Here is a 15334-nt window from a genome sequence, read left to right on the forward strand (position 1 = left end):
CCGTAAAGTGTTTAATGTACTTTGTCCATCGAATGGAAAGAATCTCTGTTTGCTACACTGGAGTTTTCGCAAAGCGGATGCGTATTAGCACAGAGGTATGCTGGACTGACGTATGCCTGCTGCGCATGCGTTGTGACAGCGTGCGCGCCCCGCCCTACTCTACATCGTGCTCAGCAGGCATACTTTTTAGTCCAGTGCATGTCCCTGCGATGCTAAAACTCTCTACTCATAGCGGATGGACCTGCGGCTGCGTGAATATCAGCTTTTTTTTTTCGTCCTATGCTTTTTTAACACGTTTTTTTCGCGACCATTACTTTGCAGTTGGTAGCGGACGCTGTGAATCGCACTTTTCAGATGGACATGTGCGCATTCGCGAAGCCTACGAACGATACCCTTGTCCACCTTGTCCATCATTGTTAATTTTTTCCCGCCAGAATTATAATCAGTATCCTACGTCTAGGAGCTAAACGTTCTTCTGGCATAGCTTGCAGCTGGAGCCCTATAGTTCGTGACAGTGCCCCCTCTCGCCCTCCATTAATAAAACCCACGCATTACTCGGCTAGTAGCTCACAGGGCTAATTTTGGCTGGCACGCCTAGAGCGGATGAGGCGTCCGTGTGGCGTCATGCGTGTCGTCGTGCCTGAGCGCACGCGTCACTTCCTGTTTGCTCGCAGTCCGCGCAACCGTGTCCAAACGGGTGATTGTTTAGTTATAGAGGGGCGCCGGGAGCTACCACTTAGTAATCGCGAGGATGCGGGCACTGATACAATAAAAACAAACAAAACAAGGAAACGAAATTGCACCCTCTGCGAAAATTTCGAATTCAGCGCCAATCACAGTATAATCCCTGCAAACTCTTGGTCCGCACGTTGTGACGTTGTCCGCTCCAGCTTTCAGCGCACCCCTTACGCCTGGCGTTATAAACATCATCATCGCCATCATCATCAAATTTTGCGCGCCTACAGGAAAAAGGCCTCCGCCATTGATGCAAAATTATCCGCGTCCTGCACCAACTGCGGTCGCCCTATCCGGCGAGGAGGCATATTTCTCGAACTGATCTCTGAACTTACTTTGATAGCCACATTGGCCGCCGCGGTGGCTCAGTGGCTATGGCGCTCGGCTGCTGATCCGAAAGGCGCGGGTTCGATGCCTGCCGCGGCGGGTGAATTTCGATGGAGGCGAAATTCTAGAGGCCCTTGTGCTGTGCGATGTCAGTGCACGTTAAAGAACCCCGGGGGGTCGGAATTTCCGGAGCCCTTCACTACGGCGTCTCTCATAGCCTGAGTCGCTTTGGGACGTTAAACTCCCATAAACCAACCCCATTTGGTCGAAATTCCCGAAGCCCGTCTCTACAGCGTCCCTCATAGCGCTATGGGACGTTAAACCCTCATAAACAAAGAATTGTTAATCGCGCAGTAATAATTTTCCAATAACAATAAACAATGTAGTACATGTATGGATGGCTATTACAGTGAAGCCTTGTTATAGCAAGCAGACAAAAAAATAATAAAATAATTCATAGATAACTCCATAGATAACTTGTGTGTGGCCTGCACTATATCGGGTCGAAGATCCTTTTTTTTTCCCTAGACATTTCACTCGATCCATAAGCCGAGCACCAGGCGAGTGGAAAGCTTGTATGCCCTATGGAAAGCCGGTGGGCATCTGGCGGCACTGTGGATCGAACGCCGACTGAACCCAACCTAACTCCCCCGTCACCGCTGTCTCTGTGCACCTGAATCCACTCTGCTAGCGCAAAAAAACGTCGCACGCATTTGTCGAGACGGAGGCGAACCGTACCCCTCTGCCGTGGTCTCAAAGGCGAGGTAGTGGTACACAGTGGCCCCTCGGAAGAAGAGCCACTTAGGGAGAAACAATGGGGCACGCGTGGTTTCGAAAGGCTGCGACGCCATTCAAGTGGCAGCGGCCGGGGACAAATGGTTTGTTTCTGCGGCGGCTCTTGCGAGAGGTCGGGGGGTGCACGACGACACGCGGGGACAATTCGACGACCGACAACGATGGTCGCTGCGATGTAATGGCGCGGTTGCGTCCACTATAGTTCCCCTGGAGCGACCGCTGCGCCGTGTGGGAGATCTAACGAGATGTGCAGGGGATGCGCTGCTTCGGTGCTAAGCTGTGCCGCAAGACGTCGTGGCGCGTTTCCACGGCATGCGTGATTAGGCCTAATCCAACCGAGCGTAATTGGGCGTTTATGCCTAATTTCTTGCTGGTTGATTTTGCCGATAGTGATCTTCCTGCGGTTTACGTCCGGTGCACGAGAGAAGCTGCAGAAAGCATTCGTGTCAGTGTGGAGCATCAAGAGTCCTGCTGCATTAGAATAACTGCGTAATAGCCGCGGTAACTTAACGGCCAGGTAGTCGCGACAGTGTTGCATTCTCAATGGTAGGAAGGTCGTCATGTGGCTCTGCAGTTTTGACGTTACCGAGAAATGCGGCGGCCGCATTTCGATGCAGGTGAAATACGTAAGACAATTGTGGGCTGTGCGGTGTCAGTGCATGTTAAAGAACCTCGGTCCATACCATACCATACCGTACCATGCCATGCCATGCCATGCAGTGCTCTACCTCCTTCCCTTGCCTTTGCTTTGCTTTTGCCTTTGATTTTGTCTTTGCTTTTGTCTTTGCTCTTGCCTGTGCCCTTGCCTGTGCCCTTGCCTGTGCCCTTGTCTGTGCCCTTGTCTGTGCCCTTGTCTGTGCCTTTGCCTGTGCCCTTGTCTGTGCCCTTGCCGGTGCCCTTGCCTTTGTTCTAGCCCATGCTCTAGCCCATGCTCTAGCCCATGCTCTAGACCATGCTCTAGCCCATGCTCTAGCCCATGCTCTAGCCCATGCTCTAGCCCATGCTCTAGCCCATGCTCTAGCCCATGCCCTAGCCTTTGCCCTAGCCTTTGCCCTAGCCTTTGCCCTAGCATTTGCCCCATCCTTTGCCCCATCCTTTGCCCCATCCTTTGCCCCAGCCTTTGCTTTAAGCACCACTGTGACGACGCCGTCGTCGAAGCATGCAGTGCAGGCAGTGCACTGTACGACAGTCACTTGTTCGTCCCGGAAGAAAATGAGAAGGTCGCTAGTTTTTTCCGCGCCCTTCAAGGTGTAACAACGCCCAACTACGCAACCTAATCGCCTGCACCCGTGAACTCTGCGCACCTCAGGGCACGCTTCGGTAGCCCATTGGAGCGATGGCCCGAGCAGAGAGCCGCCGTGACTGCGCTGCCATCTCGCCGCGTAGACAACTTCCTTACACTCCGCTTCCGTGTCAACATCGCCTGCGCGCTCTCTGATCGTGCTCGCATGATCGACGCGTCCGCATAGTGTATGCGTGTACGCTGCCGGAAGTCGGCGCGTATGTGGGCACTGGAGCGTGCGCCAGAGTTCACTGCGCGCGTGCACTTATGCGAGCTTCTGACCTACGCAGCCGCACTGCAACACTGCCCGCGCCAGTTTTCGCATCAGCCACGGCTGCGTCTTCTTGCTGTCTATCCACGTCGGCCTCTCCTTGCTGTGTTCTCCTGTGACTCTGCCTAGACTACAATGCCAATCCCTTATTTTGAGGCACTGGACAAATGTCGGTTCTGCAGCCGAAGTGCTAGTGGAAGTCGGAGTACTCCATCTGGGCTCCCTCCTAGTTAGTGAGGCGTAAGGGTCCTGTCTGAGGAGTCTTCCAAGTTGGCTGTTTTATGTAAATCGGCTTCTGCTCCCACTGCGACCCGCCGCGGTGGCTGAGTGGTTACGGCGCTCGGCTGCCGACCAGAAAGACGCGAGTTCGATCCCGGCAGTGGCGGCCGAATTTCGATGGAGGCGAAATGCTGGAGGCCTGTGTACTGTGCGATGTCAGTGCACGTTAAAGAACCCTAGGTGGTCGAAAAATCCGGATCCCTTCACTACGGCGTCCCTCATAGCCTGAGTCGCTTCGGAACGTTCAACCCCCATAAAACATTAACCATAAGCTCGCGCGCTTCACCATTTGTAATTTTGATTTGTGTAATGCGTCATACGACGTCGTTGCATGCTTAAGGCGCAGAGATCAGTAGCACGGAAGGGAAGGGAGAACTGTTGCATCTACGGCAGCAAATTTATTTAGGTTCGTTCGGGAGGATGCCCAGCCTTGATAAATATATTTAGATTAGATCCTTACAAACCGAAGTTTTGCTTAGATGTGAACGGGATATACTTCTGCTTCTGCAGGGTTCCCTCTACTGTGGCTATCAGTATCCGTCGATGCGAGACGACGGGACACAACGGTAGTCCGTAATCACACGCACTCAGCTGAGATTGTACTGGCAGGCCTGCACAAGGAATCAGCGCGTGGGAATCTCAAGATCGCGCGTGCATTTCTCTTCCAAACAATGACGCTGTGAGCGCGTGCTACGTACGCATCATGGTCTTGCTCATCTTGCACTGGTGAGTGTATGACCTAGCGCGCATGAAAGGGCTTTGAAAGAACTAATTATTCAGCTTCAGGATTCAGCAACAGTTCAGTGTGTGTCCGCAATCAATAGGGTGCACTTCTAAACGCTTTAACTGCAGGCGATGCGTCGCAACTTTAACGAGCCGTAGGATTGCCAGCGATGCAAAACGTACTCGACGAGATGCCCAGCAGCTCTCAAGGGCAGGATTTGCTGCGGTCCATTGAGCACGTATGCAGCATGCACAAAATGTCTCTAAAAGTAACACACAGGTGATCAATGATCAAACGTTATTCGCAAAAACGGCGGAACATCCACACATGTCTGCTTTCAGCTGGCTCGTCTATGTTGGCATACACGATGGAAGGCAAGTCACCGTAACCAAAAAGCATATAAGGGATGTTTTCCTTTTTTGTTTCAATTTGTGGTCTTGATTACTTGGAAATTAAGTATTTTTTATGGCTTAAAGATAATTGACGAGAAAGCTGGGGCAAAAACAACCACATGCCGCCGGTGGGGTCCGAAGCTACGACCGGCATGGTTAATGGGCAAATTCGCGCTGCACGCCACGCGAGAATCTTTGCAAGTTCTTTGCAAGAACGCTGCTCAAGCCCAAGAGCGACTGATGGGAAGCGGCGCCGGAGCTGACGGATGAGCTTTCCAATATTCACAACGACTGAGCAACTTGCTGCTTTGCAAGATTGCAAAGCGATGCGATAAGAACTGAATGCACGAGAGTAGTGCAGTTCCAGGAGAACCGCTCGGTTTCGTGACACAAAGGAAACAGCTGCTCGAAGCATGGGAGCACCTCTCAAACGAATCCCATCTTCGTGGCCACACAAGCTGGGTAGACTACGCATGCCTTCTATTGCCGCTAATCGCCGCGACTCAATCACCAAGCCCATTTCCTCTCTGCCCACTCACAAAGACGCCGGCGAGCCTCGCACAGTAGACGAACCGAAAACGTACGAATCGCTTTGCCGCAACTCGCCTCCCTGTTCGACGCCCAGTCGGCGCGACCCCACCTGTTGAGCTGTCTCGCGCCGAAGGCGGCGCCTTCGGATCGATGTGGGTTAAGGATGCGCGTCTGCTCCTGGAGGGGGGTTACCCACCACTGACTCATGCGGTGTGATCACCTCGCGTACCTTCTCGCCCCGAAGCTCGTTGCTTCGGTTGTAGCGAGAGGTGTGCTGCCTACCTCTCCCTCTTCCCTCTCTCTACAGCATTTCCGTCTGGTCTGCTGCATCATGACCGGACTAAAGTACCCCCCCCCCCCACCCTCTTTTTCTGGGTGTGCGGCGAGGTCCTTTGAAGGGCCAGCGCCCTGGCTTCTGAGGGGGACATAGACAGACCTGTGTGGATGCAGTTCACAAAGAAAACACCGACGCCCACTTGTTCCACGCCCCGTGGCTTGGAGAAAAAGAGCGAAACCTGTTCCGTCGGAGCTGCCGGCCTTCCCGGGCTAGGGACGCGGGAGAGTCGGCGCCGCTGTCTCGCGGATCCGCTTGCGTCGTCCGGCTTGACTTTCGCGAGGCTGTTGTCACGCGTTCGTGGCTTTAAACTCAGCTAGGCAGTTGATCCGGCGAACAGCGCTAATGAAATGCATGGAACACTATTCTTTACACATAACTGGCACAGAAGTGTCTGCAGGTGGTCTGTCCCGGGCCCATCATGGCTATACGCACATGAAAACGCGCGATCTTTCGTGCGCGCGTCGTGGGAAAGCTCGCTGCAATCGGCTCGATCGGGCGCGACATGCCCCTTAAAGCAAGGGCGTGTGCCGATTCTTTTATCTGCTGGCGCGTATGATTTCCATTGAAACCGTGCTATTCGAAAATCGTTCGACAGATGCGTTCAACTCGCCGAACAGCTGATACGCGAGCGACCCCGCGTATCGATTGTATTGAAATCGCCAAGGCGTCGCCTTCTACCCGGCTTATCCCGTTCACAGCGCGCTACCTTTCTTTGCCGCTGGGATCTGCCTCCGATCTCGAGGTAATGTGTCCTTCTCCGTCGCGGTTCGGCACCGTTTGTCGTCGCTGCAGTGGGGCCTCCGCGGGCAACAATACGTTTAACGGCGCGCGCGGTTATCTATTTTCCCACGACTGGCGCAGCCGACAGGATCTGGCGCAGCCGACAGGATCGCGTGCAGGGGCGCACCCGCCATGCAATCGATTCTCTGCGGATCCATTCCTCGTGCTCGTGGCTGCGGCGCTTTCTTACCATGCATTACCAGTATTGTATCACCGCAGTCTTTTCTTTTTCTTATTACAGCGATTACTGTATGACGGGTTGCTTTCGCGGTTGAAGGGCAACTGGGGTGTTTGCTGAGTCTGTGTTTTACCGCAGGTTCTTCTTCGCCTCTTCACCTTTTATACAAAAATTCGCAGCTGTGCGGCGTTTTCGTTCCGGCGCAACCGGATTTTAAAATTAGTTTGTGCATCCGCCTCGTATGCAGGAGGAGCAACGTGGATAGCGCAAATTCTACAGGTGGCAGCACCTGCCATATCAGTGCTGTGGCTCACTGCTTTACCGCTGCACCACTGCACCGGAAGTGGTGGGGCAATATAGATGCGCCGTGCTTTCGCACTGTATACGAATGTTGTAAACTTTCTCATGTTTTCTTTGTCGATCCACTGTCCTTGGACAGCAGCCCGTTATACCTAGTGGCACGGGCAGGGAAATTTTATTTTTCAATCTTTTTACAGTCTCAACATACTTCTTGTCCGTGGCTAGTGCTCACAGACCGAGGAAGCACTAAAAGCAGCCGCACCGATCAAAGCGCATTTTTCCGCCGTCGCCCAGCTTCCTCGCGCATTTCTCGAGCCGGCGCACAGCTGGTGGTGTCCCTCCAGAAAGACAGAGAGTTAGGCACCCATGGAGAATCATAAACAGTGACCTTCGTAGCCGGGAAACGAAAGATCGAGACCTAAGCGACCGCAGCGAGGAAGCCATAAGTTTTCACCGAAGCGTTTCGATTCGGCCGCTGCACCTGAACTCACGTGACCGCGCCACCCACCGAAAAAGACACCCTCTGCCGCAAAGGAAACTCAATATATATAGGGTCTTAGGCGGTAAAAATGTTCTCGCTCGCAGAGATCTGGATTACGGAAATAGCTTTTCGGATTAAGGTCGACCCACGGTACACGTGCACCAGCAGCGGCGCAGGGATTTCCTCCGTCCCGCACACAACAGCAGCAGCGCGAGTCTCGAAGCTCACGAGTCCACCACGGCATCGGCTTCGCTTCGCGGGAACTGTGAGGGCGGCAGTGATCTGCATTCTCTCCGGCGGCCTTGACTCTTGAGGCAGAGAGGGAGAAAGAGATCACGAGAGGTTGGGCGCAGGACGGCTGAGGGAGGGTGGGGGAGGAAGGACTAGTTGATCGGTCCATGAGATCGCTTTATAGCCCGCAGATGGTGGCACTTGCCGGGGCTAATTAAACGCGGTCGGCCTCTGCTGGCAGTGGCGCGAAGTCGTGGTCTCTCCATCGAGCCTGCAGCATAGAATAAATGGACGAGAATCTAGATCCGAGAATGGCGAAGAGTGATGCGGAGTGCGTTTTGTGCGCCTGTCGCCCTTTTATCTTGGTCGGCTGGTTCTTCGCGACGGCGCTGAGCTCATCGATCAAGTTGTAACGCCCCCCTGCGGGACAGTGTTGGGTCCATTAGCTGCTTTTCCCGCCGCACAAAGCCGGGCCTTGAACACAGTTGGGGCGCGGAGGGCGATGTGTAAGGACATGGGGCTTGCCAAGGAGACTGCGAATGCTGCTCGCTCTGGTGGCAATTCGCGTTGCTTGTGTGGTCGTGCCGCGCACGCTGCCTACATGTTGCGATGGACCGAGTGAAACTGGTGAAGAGGACACAATCCCGGAGGTTGCGCTGTTACTCTAATTTTAACCTTGTTACGTCTTGGAATTTTTCAAATTGCGCTGCTTGCGCTTTTTAATTGGTTTTTTTTTTTTAGGGGAAAGGAAATGGCGCAGTATCTGTCTCATATATCGTTGGACACCTGAACCGCGCCGTAAGGGAAGGGATAAAGGAGGGAGTAAAAGCAGAAAGGAAGGAAGAGGTGCCGTAGTGGAGGGCTCCGGAATAATTTCGACCACCTGGGGATCTTTAACGTGCACTGACATCGCACAGCACACGGGCGCCTTAGCGTTTTTCCTCCATAAAAACGCAGCCGCCGCGGTCGGGTTCGAACCCGGTAACTCCGGATCAGTAGTCGAGCGCCCTAACCACTGAGCCACCGCGGCGGGTGATGCTGCGATATTTGAATTCAGCACTTTCTAGACGGAACAGAAGGCTGAAAAACTATTATCGCTCGCCTAGCTGCTGGCCAAAGACGACTTCCCTTATAAAATTGGTCTATAGGCAGTCTCTAGACTTCTTATATGTTCTATTGCCTTCCTGTAGATCCTTCTTTTTGTCTATTAGTAGTCCATAGACTGTCTATGGACAAGTCTACTGAAATTGTATGGCCATAAACCTAAAGATTTTTTATAGACTGTCTATAGGATTTGTATTGCCTATAGACTGTTTTCACCGGTTTGTCTATAGAGAGTTTGTAGACTTTATATTTAGAAATCTACCCCCGACTGTCTACAGAAATTTTTGTAAGGGGTTAGCCTGGTAGGCCTTAGCCATAGGAGTCCCGTGGTACTAACGGAGTGCTCCGCCGACGATGTTCCTTCGGTCAAGGGGGCGCTTTAATAATAATAATGATTGGTTATTGGGGAAAGGAAAATGGCGCAGTATCTGTCTCTTATATCGTTGGACACCTGAACCGCGCCGAACTCCGGATCAGTAGTCGATCCGGAGTTCCCGGGTTCGAACCGACCGCGGCGGCTGCGTTTTTATGGAGGAACGCCTTGCCAAACCTGACTTGGGAGTGTGAGCACTCAGGGGGCATGTGACGAGGGTACCTCACAAATATGATGCCACTTCGTCCAAGTGCCTGGGAGGACCTTTTTTTTTTCTCTTGCGCATGTGCGGCTAAGTGACACCTCTTTCTTAGGGAAGAGAAATATACCAATGTCGCCCGAAATACACGGTGGAATCTGCTCTCTTGCCTTACCTTTTTCTTCGATTTGCAGGAAAGGCTGCCGCTGGGGAAAAGTGCTATACAAATACTCGTCGATCACGCGTGTTGCTTAGCAGTTGAACGGATAGTTTGCTTGAGGCGTAACTGGAGCGCGGAAACCGCAAACACGTAAGGAAGAAACACCCACTGACACGGCCAATGCAGGGACTGTTCGTGTCAGTGGGTGTTTCTTCTTTGTGTTCGTGGTTTCCGCGCTCCAATTATCTCCCAAGAAATAACCGACTTGCCCGAAAGCTCGTTTTACTGAAGGATGATTTTTCATCATCCGTTATCATCCAGCTGATGCTGCTAGCTGCACCTGGAATTATAAAAGACGACCGGCTTCCGGAAGAATTCGTGGGCGTTCGTGCGGTTCCTCTGGAGCGTGGTACCAGGTAGATAAACCAGCGGAACAGGACGCGTACGCAAGAAAAGGAAATTTCCTTTTTTGTGTACGCGCCCTGTTCCGCTGGTTTCTCTACCTGGTACCACGCTCCAACTGGCCCAACAAGCTACGCTTCTACAACTCCGTAGCGTTGCCTGGCTGCTAAGGCCTGCTTGGAGAACAATATTCCTGGAGTGGCCCTAGTTGTCCTGGGATGAGAGTGCTGAAACGCTTGGATGTGCGGGGAGCTTATGCGGTTTGCCACACCCTGTAGGAAGCGTGTGGCTGGTTATAAGCACAAGCTCCAACAGGTTTGAGGGCGCCCATAGCGTATGGCTTCCAGAGGTTATACCATGTATGCATGAGCTGCGCGCATTTCCATGTTTCAGTTGCTTGAATGCATCGTGAGCTTTTGCTCTGAGTCATCAATAAAGTTGTTATAATGGAAGCGACTACGTATTCAAAACAAGCAGATTATAGGCTGAAGCTTTCGCCTTACTCTATGTCCTGTATCGAAGGCTGCACGATGTATCGAAGTAAAAACTTTCGGAAAATGTACAGTCGTCGGCCGACACTATCGCACGACTGCAGTGACCGTCCTCAGAGTGCCACAAGACTCCACGTGCGAGCCAAAGTATGGGGAAGGCACTTGGCTTCATAATAGTGGTGCCGTAACGTATATATCTGCTGCTCCCTGTTCTCACCGCCGTTATCTTGGACAAACACTCGAGCGCTGATAACGCGCGCGTGAGTATACGCGACAGGTTCTTGTATATATAGTATTGCTCGGCCGTTGTAATCTGGGGCCTTTTCGGCAGGGGCATAATCTGGCCGCTGTGTTGGTGCAGTGCTCTTCACGGCTGAGTGCGGGCAGCTGCGCTATCCGCGGTTAGCGGGCTGCTCGCCCCGTATCGGTCAGACCTTGGGATAGTTCTGGGGAGAAGGACGCTTTAAGTATCGACGGCGTGCCCAAATTTGGGTCGAGTGCGCTACGGAAAGACGCGGGTTCGATCCCTGCCGCGGCGGTCGAATTTCGATGGAGGCGCAATTCCAGAGGCCCGTGTGTACTCTGCGGTTTCAGTGCACGTTAAAGAACCACAGGAAGTTGAAATTTCCGAATCCCTTCACTACGGCGTCCCTCATAGCCTGAGTTGCTTTGGAACGTTAAACCCCATAAAACCAAACCAAACCGAATACAATTCTGAGGGCACTTAAGTCTGCTTACGTGCAGGAATGCGAAAGCATGCGTTTGAGGAAAGGAAATGTTTTTGAAGAAAGGAAAGGGCGCAGTAGCTCTCAGATCTCGACACCTTTTTACATTTTGTTCCCACATTTTGCGGACACCTTTCCGCCGACATAGGCTTGTAACACTTTCGCATTAAGAGTGTTCTGAATAGGACAAGAACCAAACTTCGGCCCATCACCATCGTGTGAGGTGACCTCTGCCGCCCTTCTGCGTTCAGAACTGCACCCCACTGTTCGCCTCCAGAGAACCAGAAGACTGCGAGGGTCAGCGGGGCAGTGGAGAAAACGATAGGGCGTGTTCTCCAACGGGACCCTCTCCGCGTCTCGCCCGCACAAAGCCGCCCCCTGAGGTTGTCCGCGCAGCGAAGCGGGCCCCATCCCAGAGATACAAGCTGCGGCGAATGTCTTTCTTGGCCCGACCTTGGCACATCACTCTCCACTGCTGAGACGACGATGAACGCGCGCTCTTGCACAGAGGGCGTCGGGGACCGCCACCCCTGACCATGCGTCATGCAAGCGTCGCGCAATCGCCTTTCGACGACGTTTGCGCCGGTCGTCTCCCCCCACCCCCCCCACCCCCCCACCCCCCACCCCCTCTTTCGAGAAGAATCCGTCCGGCTGTTGTTTCTCCCGTGTACACTGTCCTTTGTATTGACGGCCTTTGCGGTCGCACCTTTCCCTTCTTGTCTCCCCGTCCAGCTTGGTTGGTTTCTTCATAGCTGCCCATCTGAGTGGTATGGTGTGGCCGAGGGCTGCTTTAGTACCACAGCGAGCAAAGCGACATCTGGTTGCCGCGGCTGCGTTTTGCAGAAAGCGCACCTTCCTAGAATCACAATCCAAGTAGTCACGAGCACCGTGTACCTGAAATTTACCTTCTCACACCTAATTTCGCTAGCGACAGCTACGGGAGAGGACTCTTGTGTAAAATGCGTCATTTTCAGCTTCGTTGTGTGTCGTAACGGTAAACTTCCGCATCTATATACTGTTCAAGGCATCCATCAGCTGCATCTGTCTACTGCAAAGTTGCGCAGGTCTGTTTGAGCCATACGAGTGAAATGCTGAAAAACTGAGAACTATTCATCGCTGACATCGTTGGTGTTCCAAGAACTTATTCGCCGCCACATGACAGTTCGACATCGTGCATTCCTCGGTAATTATGAGCCAGTTATGCTAACACCAAGTTGAGAGGACGCCTATGTGAACGCTGGTCCCGCGTAAACTGTGCGAAGAGTGCGACATATATGGCAATTAGACCGTTTCCCTTGGTTTCGTGTCGTTGTAGCAGTAGTAGTACTATTATCAGTGAGTAGTAGTTAGTAGTGCGTAACCGGGGGTGTGTCTGCCACTGGAACCACTCGGGTGGTAGTTAGCGTGGAAGGAGGAGACAAATGGTATAAGCGCGGTCTAATGCGCAAACAGAGGGTGGCTGCCATGGAAACCACCCTGCGGGTGGTGGTTACCTTGGAAGGAGGAGAGTAGGGAGAGAGCGGAGGAATGGGTGGTTGCCATAGGAACCACCCGGAGAAGGGTTATCATAGAAGGAGAAGGGTTCTTGGTGGTGAACCTTATGTGGAGTCCTATGGTTTTTTCTCTGCCCAGAGGGCTAGTCACGGTGAACTGTTTTTGTGCAAAGACACACCTGCTGCACTTTTTTAACACTTGAAGCTCGCGCAGTCAGTTGTGAGAACTCCTGCGGCTTTCATCTGTCCTTGTGCCGAGGGTGACTGCACCGCATCTAATAGTGCAGACGTAACAATGGGTCAACGCCTCACGGCCGCGGCGCTTGTGGTGAATCTAAGGGCATAGGCGCCCACACGCGCCGTGTCATTCCGCAGAGGCGCGGTTACCCCGATGACGTGTATTAGCCTGTGGGCAGCCTCTACCACTCCTGTCCCCGTAGATGGTGGGTGGCACACATGGCCTGGCTTCACGGCATATACTTAACTCGGCTATTATAACCTGAAGGGCTACCGCGTGAGGATGCGCACACGTGTGTGGGTGTCGTTTATTAGGGTTCCATTTATTTTGGACTTCGATGGGCATTCAACACACGTGGCAGCCGCGTGCGGTCGTGCTCCCTTCCCAATAGCTTCGTGCCCCTGAAAAGCACGACTAGCACGCGGCCGCCCCAATAAAAGCCGCGCAGTGCAGAATGGAGCTCACCGTTGCTGTTCGTGACTTACGGAAAGTGGAGGCCAAAGCGAGATCGGGTCGAAAGGTGGAGGAAGGCGAGAGCATCGTCGTAAAGCCTTGGTGCTCTTTATATCCACCCCTTCCTTCGCTTGCTTTCCTCGGTGCAAATGTCGGACACTGGAGCAAATACAGCGCAGTAAGGAAAGTCTGTCCTATTGCCCCAAGGCTGGATGTTGTTTATTTGCCGGCACGCATTTGCTCGCCGTGCTTCCATTGATCAGAGAAGAGATCGATACACTGAAGGAGACAGTATCATCTCCGAGGAGAACCCGTTCATGTATACCGCCACGAGTTCATGGCGGCACGCGCGGGCCGTACGTGATGGGTCCTCGGTTGCTCCAGATTGTATTCACGCGGGTGGAGGCACTGCAGGTCCCGCTAATCCGTTCATGCCCACTACAGACGCCTTTGTCGTGCGACAGAACCCACGACACGAGGCTGTGTCGCTCGACAAGAAGGCTTGTCGCTCGACAAGAAGGCTTGTCGCACGACACAGCGTTCTGTCGTGCGACAGGAAGACGACAGAAAATCCTGTCGTGCGTTTTGATCGGGTGTGCCTGTACCACCCAAGAAGCGCTACCCTCATTTGCTTGTTCGGTGCCCCGGCGCTGTTCGGACGCTACTATGCCTCGAGGGCTCGTTGGCATGCCCCCAGCAAACTGGCGCTGACGGCGGAAAACGACCCGGCTGCCGCCGGTGGGTGGAAGGAGGGAGGGTGTATATTGGAGGAAGGAACGCATCTTCGTCGCGTAGTCACCGGGCCGGGTCGCCACTTAACCTTGAAACCCACATGGAAGCGAGCGGCGCTAGCCATCCTCGCGTTGTTTGCTGGACGTCTTCGAGTCGACGGCGGCGCACCTCTGCCTGCGGCTGACTGTGCCCCCCCCCCCCCCCCCCCCCCCCTCCCGCTCGCTTCGCGCACGCGCGAGATCGATGGGACTCGTTTGAGTTCTGCGGCTTGGATCTCTGTGTGGAACTGCGCCGGCGGGAAGGCACGACAATCCTCGCTGACGCTGTAGCTTGTGGACAACTGAGCGAAGACTGCCCGTGTTGCAAACTTGTCGTGCATACACCTGCGCGGGTGGGATTACGTGTGTGCAAATGTGAATCGGTGCGTGGGTTCGCAGTTAGAGTGGTTCTGTAGAAGTGATGTGGCAAAGGAGCGGCGCATAAGCCGGGGATAAGCGGCTTGCGTTCATCTGACTACGGTACTTCAGAAGTCGTGAGTGGCTTTTCTGTTTTACGGAGACCGTTGTACACAGAAATTTCTTGTAGGGTGAACAGCATTGGCATCGCAGTCGCTGTCCTAATTAGTAATGGCTGAAAACTCTCGCCGCTCACACGCTAGTCCTTGAGAATGTTATCCAGGTGGGTAGCGGAACGCCCGCGAGATTTTGTTTTTGTTTCGTTCATAGGCAGACAGTTGTAGCTGTTCATAACAGTTCGTACCTGTATGTCCGCGTCTGTCCCTCGCGTAAACGCAGCTGAACTGACTCCGTCACTGACTGAGGAAGTACCGATGTAATAGAAACAAGGGTGGAATAAACACGTCCTTAGTTTACCTTCATCTGTCGGGTGCCCTTCGGAGAACTGGGAAGTTGCACCATGTTGTTTGGCTACGTTTAATCTGATAGTTCTTGGCACTTGGCCTACAAACTGGCGATGTTTGTTGAACGGCTTCCATGGAATATACGGACATCATTGATTGCACCTTTGGGAACGGAGAATAAATTTCTCGCCTTTAGGATTGTTCGTATCAAAAGTTTCTTCTACGTCTGAGCGTACTGCTTCTCATTGTTTCGTCTCTGCAAAGTGCTTAATAGTTAAAGCTAAGACCGTAAAACTTTGCTCTGCGAAATAAGCAGCGTCGACAAATTAGCGTACTTTACGTCTTTGGATGCAGTTCAGTACCACGAAGATATTTGAACGTTGGCACAGGTTAGCGATTCCACGAGCGACACGAAGAGGGACACTTCGTACACAGGGTATTACCGGGAATCACTGTTCGGTC

General features: G+C 53.1%; 1 protein-coding gene across 5 annotated transcripts in view; it reads left to right on the plus strand.

Annotated features, from left to right (window-relative positions):
- Nucleotides 1–15334, plus strand: part of MESR3 (misexpression suppressor of ras 3) — a 214952-nt gene that overhangs the window by 123518 nt on the left and 76100 nt on the right. For 2 of the 5 annotated variants that reach the window (XM_077636888.1, XM_077636885.1), the window contains exon 1: nucleotides 14144–14545. The exons of the other annotated variants lie outside the window; for them this stretch is intronic. The gene's annotated coding sequence lies outside the window, so the exon portion shown is untranslated. Of the gene's footprint in view, nucleotides 1–14143; nucleotides 14546–15334 lie in introns of those variants that run through there. 5 annotated transcript variants of the gene reach the window in all.

Source organism: Amblyomma americanum, chromosome 9 (genome assembly GCF_052857255.1).
Source record: "Amblyomma americanum isolate KBUSLIRL-KWMA chromosome 9, ASM5285725v1, whole genome shotgun sequence".
NCBI lineage: Eukaryota > Metazoa > Arthropoda > Arachnida > Ixodida > Ixodidae > Amblyomma > Amblyomma americanum.